The sequence below is a fragment of the Mandrillus leucophaeus genome, unplaced genomic scaffold (assembly GCF_000951045.1).
Source record: "Mandrillus leucophaeus isolate KB7577 unplaced genomic scaffold, Mleu.le_1.0 Scaffold119, whole genome shotgun sequence".
In the NCBI taxonomy this organism is placed as follows: domain Eukaryota; kingdom Metazoa; phylum Chordata; class Mammalia; order Primates; family Cercopithecidae; genus Mandrillus; species Mandrillus leucophaeus.
Window position 1 is genome coordinate 5,865,498 of NW_012100209.1, and position 5,809 is coordinate 5,871,306.

Genomic DNA, 5,809 nt, shown 5'->3' on the forward strand with positions numbered 1-5,809 from the left:
CGCCGTGCAGCGAAGTCCAAGAGCTGGCCTCGCCACGAAGGTAAGCGAGGGGCTGGGGGGCTCGCCGCCAGCACCCCCACCCCGCCACCCTTCCTCTGATAGGCTGTAAACCTAGGTGGCTGAGGAGGAGGCGCCTCTCCTCCCCGCGACCCAAGGGAGAAAGGGAGCCCTGCCGGGGGGTGTCTGCGAAGTGGGGTCAGAAGAAGGTTAGGCGCTTTCTGGGGCGTCCCCCCACACCGGCCCAGGCCGATCCACGCGCGAGAGGAGGGGGCATTAGAGCCAGGGCAAGGGCGTGCTCGCTCGTGTGTGCCCGTGTCAAGTGCGGCGCCCATGTCTATGTGCGCGCATGTGGGCACCCATGTCTCTGTATGGTGTCTGCGTGCCCGTCCACACGTGAGCCAAGGAAGGCATCTTAGCGCCTAGCAGTGCACACAGCGGGTGCGCTGGACCAGAGCCCTAAGGCACCAGCCCAAATCTGCAGTTTGTTACAAGGGCAGAGGACCTGCGTGACCTCCCCACGCGCGCCGGCCGGTGCTGGTGGTGGAGGGAACTGACAGCTAACGCCTGTGGCCCAGGAGAACAAAACCTCCCATTGCACTCCACGCCGCGACGCTCCCCAGCGAAAGGTGCTTCTTTTGGAAGACCGCACGAAGTAAGGAAGAGCCTCTTTTCCTCTTCCTGGATATCCCTCCAGGAATATTAGAAGCTCCAGGACTTCTTGATACGTCCAGGAAAAGATCGCAACCGGGTCATTAAAATATCGAATCCAACCAGCTTCTACGTGCCTGACACATCTGGGCAGATGGAGAAGTCAAGGCAATAAAGGTGCTTTTATCCCTAACATGGGCAGCGAAGATTCTGCTATCGGCACTTTTTTCCCTTCCGTTTTTTCCTTCCCTCCTTTTCCTTCTTCTCCCTCCCTCCTTTCCTCCTCCTTCTCCTCTCCCCTTCTTTTCTCCTCCTCTCTCCCTTTCTCCTCTCTTTTCCCCTTCCCTCCCCTGTTTTCGTCCTCCTAAGTAGACAAGAGGGCTCTCTGTCTACCCACCCTCCCCCACCCCATTCCTCATCCCGTTTCAAAATAAGAGCGAATGAATCACATTCTAAGCTCTTACCCGTGCAGTTCTGACAAGTTTGGAAAGTACACAAATCGCGTTTGCAATCGAGGCCGCGGGAATCCAAAAGGGAAACAAACAAAACCAGACGGAAAAAAATGATTCCAAAAAAGTGATTTCAAATTGGAATCTAAGGTGATTATTTGTTTATGGTAATAAGATTTTTTTTAATGTTTGAAAAGTATGTATCACACTAACTTGCATCATCAGTATTCAATGTGATTCATAGAACCGCTTCAAAAGATGGTTTCTGCTAGTGTTGCAACGGCACTTCTAATTCTGGTTGTCATGGTTACTGAAGAAGTCGCCCTGCACTATTGAGAGGCTGTCTAGCTAGAACCAGGAACTGTTCTCCAGAGGACCTTCTCTTGTACCCTCGTGTAACCATGGTAATAACCGAGTTTATGAAAATGTACTTTTTCCCTTAAAGTACTAAAATCCCAATGCATGTTGTTGTGTTTTTTTTTAATTTTATTTTTTCAGAGTTTGCAGTCTGTGCAACACAGCTTTCTGCTCAGACAAATGAGAGTAAACACTGCCCTCCAGCAAGTTAAATGGCCCCAAATAGTCATGCGGCCCAGCTCTCTTCCCACAGCTCACTGCAGAAACAGAGGACAGAGCAGGGTGTTAGATGTTCCAGGAATCCTGGCCTGAGCCCAGATCGCCCTCTCCATTTAGCATTTACATTTGGAAGCCTAATTAGCTTTCTAATTATGAGATGGGAGAATGTAGGTGGGGGTCCTGGGAGAGGCTAGTGGGGAAAAAGCTGAATCCAACTCCCCATGGACTAGTGTTTGGTTTGCCGTTGAATTTGCCTAGTAAACCCTCATGGGTTTATTTTTAGCTGGACCACTGTTAAATGGTAAACCTGGAAAAACCTTCAAAGAAGCCTCCTTCTGTGTTAGGAAAAAATGTGGATTGGATATTTGGTTTGAGGTGTGTGCTTTTTTTCTAAGTACATTTAAAATAAAGACAGGTTTATATGAAATCTAAATTCCCCAGTAATAACTACAGATAGGTTATAGAGCCCTTTATATTCTTGGTTTAACCCTAGGTTTTTAGTTGAGAAGGTTTTATTTGGGGCAAACAGTGGTGCCATTTCAAATACTTTTATCCGCAAATGTTGGTTTCTTTAAAGAACCATAACTCATTACGCATCCACAATTTCTGAGCTTCAAATTCTAACACTGATAGCATGTGATGGGACAGTTTGAAGCCCTCAGACTTACAGTTTTATTTTCTTTTGCTTTTAGAGACTGGGTCTTGTCATGTTGCCCAGTCATGTCTCAAACTCCTGGGCTCAAGAGATCTTTCCGCCTCAGACTCCTGAGGAACTGGGACTACAGGTGCATGCCAGACTTATTATACCTTTTTTAAAAAAGAAAAGCAAAGATTTTTGTCTTAGTAGGTTAATGTTTTTAGTCACATATATAGTTTCATTTTGAGAAACTTAAAAATTAAAATATAACGTTAAATCCAACTTCATTCTTTGAATCTGATCACTGTATTTCTCTAGGGATTAAAGAGCTTTAATTCATTGGTTGATTTTCTTTCACTTGTTGAAGGGACAAACTGTTGATAAAATTTGTTTCATTCTGTATTTTGACATTTCCTATTGTCATTCTACAAAGAGGTCTCTAGAATTGAAGTTTTAATTTTCAGGAGAAGAAGAAAATATTCAAATTGCATATGAAGATAGTAGTCTACAACTTGAATTAACCACATCATAGTTCTTACTTTCTCTCAAGAACTTCAAGGTTAGCTTAGCCATTATTATGCAGCATCCTGAGGAATATTAACCAGTTTTACAGATGGACAAGTTATGTTCAAAAGCCAAGTGATCATGCCTGTAATCCCAGCACTTTGGGAGGCCAAGGCAGGTGGATCACCTGAGGTTGGTAGTTCGAGACCAGCCTGACCAACATGGAGAAACCCCGTCTCTACTAAAAAAAATACAGAATTAGCCTTGCATGGTGGCACATGCCTGTAATCCCAGCTACTTGGGAGGCTGAGGCAGGAGAATCCCTTGAACCCGGGAGGCGGAGGTTGTGGTGAGCCGAGATCACGCCATTGCGCTCCAGCCTGGGCAACAAGAGTGAAACTCCATTTCAAGGAAAAGAAAAACAAAAAAGCCAAGTGATAGCTCAGCGCCGTAGCTCAGGCCTGTAATCCCAATACTTTAGGAGGCTGAGGCAGAAGGACTGCTTGAGCCCAGGAGTTCGAGACCAACCTGGGCAACATGGTGAGACCCTGTCTCTATAAAAAATTTTAAAAAATTAGCTGGGTGTGGTGGCGCATGCCTGTAGTCCCAGCTACTGGGTAGACTGAGGTAGCAGAATTGCTTGCGCCTGGGAGGTTCAAGGCTGCAGTGAGCTGTGATTATGTCACTGCATTCCATCCTGGGAGACAGAGAAAGACTCTGAATTAAAAAAAAAAAAAAGGGATTTCAGCTAACCACCTGGAAAATCGAGACAAAAATCTAAATTGCCTGACATAAGCATTATGAATATGAGCATTAGCCAAGACTTAGAGAAATGCAGGGTGTGGATAGCGGGAAGAATTTAAGATTAGAGAGCAAAATAAAACTGTTAAGGGGAAAAAACTAAAGAGAAAGCAGATTAATAGAAAGAAAGTAAAAGCGAAAACATCAAGTGTAAAGAGGGTTGCACAGAAGAAAAACCAAATTGCAGAATAGGAAACTAAAAAGAACTCCACTCTTCATCTTCCACAGAGAACATTGATAGTTTTCCAGAAAGCAGTAAGTACCCTATTTAGCAAAATCGTGTGACTTGGGAGGCCTTAGTGGCAGATCTTAGTTTGTTCTGACTCCCTGCCACCCGTCCAAGTGGTGTGGGCTGAGGCAGCTTTCTTTTCAGGTCTCCTGAACTAGCTGCTCATTAGACCTTTTCTCCCTAATTCTAAGGCCACCAAGAAGCTTTCTGCATCTCTATTTGTTGGAATTATCTAGTTGGGATAATATATGGATACATTTGATTACATAATTGCATTGGAAATTTTTCTTTTTACCTAAAAAAATTATTTAAATTGTTATCGTCATAATGCTTTCACCTAATTTTATGAGAGTATATTAAAACCTTATAACTAAAACCACAGTCCCAGTCTCCAGAGGCAATCATTTTGAACTCTTGGCTGTTTGATCACTTACCTCCCTATGTCCGAATAATTAGCTTATGTTGCTCTTTTTTGTTGTTGTTGTTTTGTTTTGTTTTTGTTTTTGTTTTTCTTGAGACAGGGTCTCACACCATTGCCCAGGGTAGAGTACAGTGGTGTGATCATGGCTCACTGCAGCCTTAAATTCCTGGGCTAAGTAATCCTCCCATTTTAGCCTCCCTAGTAGCTGGGATTACAGGCACATGCGGCCATGCCCAGCTTTTTTTTTTTTTTTTTTTTTTTTTTTGGTAGAGACAAGGTCTCACTATGTTGCCTAGGCTGGTCTCAAACTCCTGGGCTCAAGCAATCCTCTCACTTTGGCCTCCAAAGTGCTGGGATTACAAGCGTGACCCACCATGCCTGGCCACTGGTTCTTGATTTATCAATTTTGGACAGAATCTATTGACTTATTTATTTATTTTTATTTATTTATTTTTTAGAAACAGGATCTCACTCACCCAGACTACAGTGCAGTGGTACAATCATAGCTCACTGCAGCCTAGAACTTCTGGGCACAAGTGATCCTCTCATTTCAGACTCCAGAGTACCTGGGACTACAGGCATGAACCATCATGTCTAGCTAAGTTTATTATTTTTGTAGAGTTGTGGGGTGGGGGGCTCTCTATGTTGCCCAGGCTAGTCTTGAACTCCTGGCCTCAAGCCATCCTTCTGCCTTGGCCTCCCAAAGTGCTGGGATTACAGGCGTGAGCCACCATGCCTGGCCAAATTAGTTCTATTCTTGGCTAATAAAATATACCTTAGTCATTTTTAATCATGAAGATTTTTAAAGAGCCTTTTAAACTTTTTGGAAATTTGAAATGTAGCCAAATACTCCCTCGGATGTAATCAACAGCACCAGCCCTTGAGCTCCTATGGAACACAGAGGTACTGATTTTTGCACCCTTTATACTGCCTCAGTTTCCATGATCCATACTCCATACCCCCTCCCCCATTTCACCATTTCCCTGACCTACATTTCTCTTTCAGTACTTGCTTAATCACACCTGCAAATTCCTTCAGGCCTCATCTCCTTCCAGATGTTCTCTTTTGGGCCCCACCCTGTCTGCACCTATCTCTAGTTTAGCCTTTGGCCATTATATTTAGATGATCTGTTTATGCATCTACCTTGCCCCACTGGCTGTAGATTTAGTTATATCTACATTGTTCCTGGGAGTAACTTGTACACTTAAACATGGAGGACGGAGCTTAAAAATAATGTTTGTTGAACTGAACACTTCATCTTGATATTGAAGGAGTATTCCATAGTAGAGTAAGAGGGGTCGCAACCTCACATTGCTTAGAGTAGGGGTGAGGGCAAGGAAGTAGGGGTAAAACATGATCTATTTCTTTTCTTTCCTTTTTTTTTTTTTCTTTTCTGATGGAGGAGCCTTGCTCTACACCCGCACCCGGCCAATAAGATTTCTTCCTTCCTTCCTTCCCTCCCTCCCTCCCTCCCTCCTTCCTTCCTTCCTCCTTCCGTCCGTCCTTCCTTCCCCTTCCTTCCTTCTATAGTGAAAACTGTCCTT

The 5,809-nt window shown here is 44.2% G+C and overlaps 1 protein-coding gene and 1 pseudogene across 2 annotated transcripts in view; both read left to right on the top strand.

Moving 5' to 3' along the window:
• The first annotated feature begins 6 nt into the window (after positions 1 to 6).
• The window catches only part of NIM1K (NIM1 serine/threonine protein kinase), a 112,390-nt gene continuing 106,587 nt past the window's right edge, over positions 7 to 5,809 (top strand). The window contains exon 1 of the mRNA XM_011966584.1: positions 7 to 1,247. The gene's annotated coding sequence lies outside the window, so the exon portion shown is untranslated. The remainder of the gene's footprint in view (positions 1,248 to 5,809) is intronic.
• LOC105529558 overlaps positions 347 to 5,809 on the top strand; it is a 34,252-nt pseudogene continuing 28,789 nt past the window's right edge. The window contains exon 1 of the transcript XR_001004529.1: positions 347 to 393. The product of XR_001004529.1 is annotated as a spermine synthase pseudogene (transcript). The remainder of the gene's footprint in view (positions 394 to 5,809) is intronic.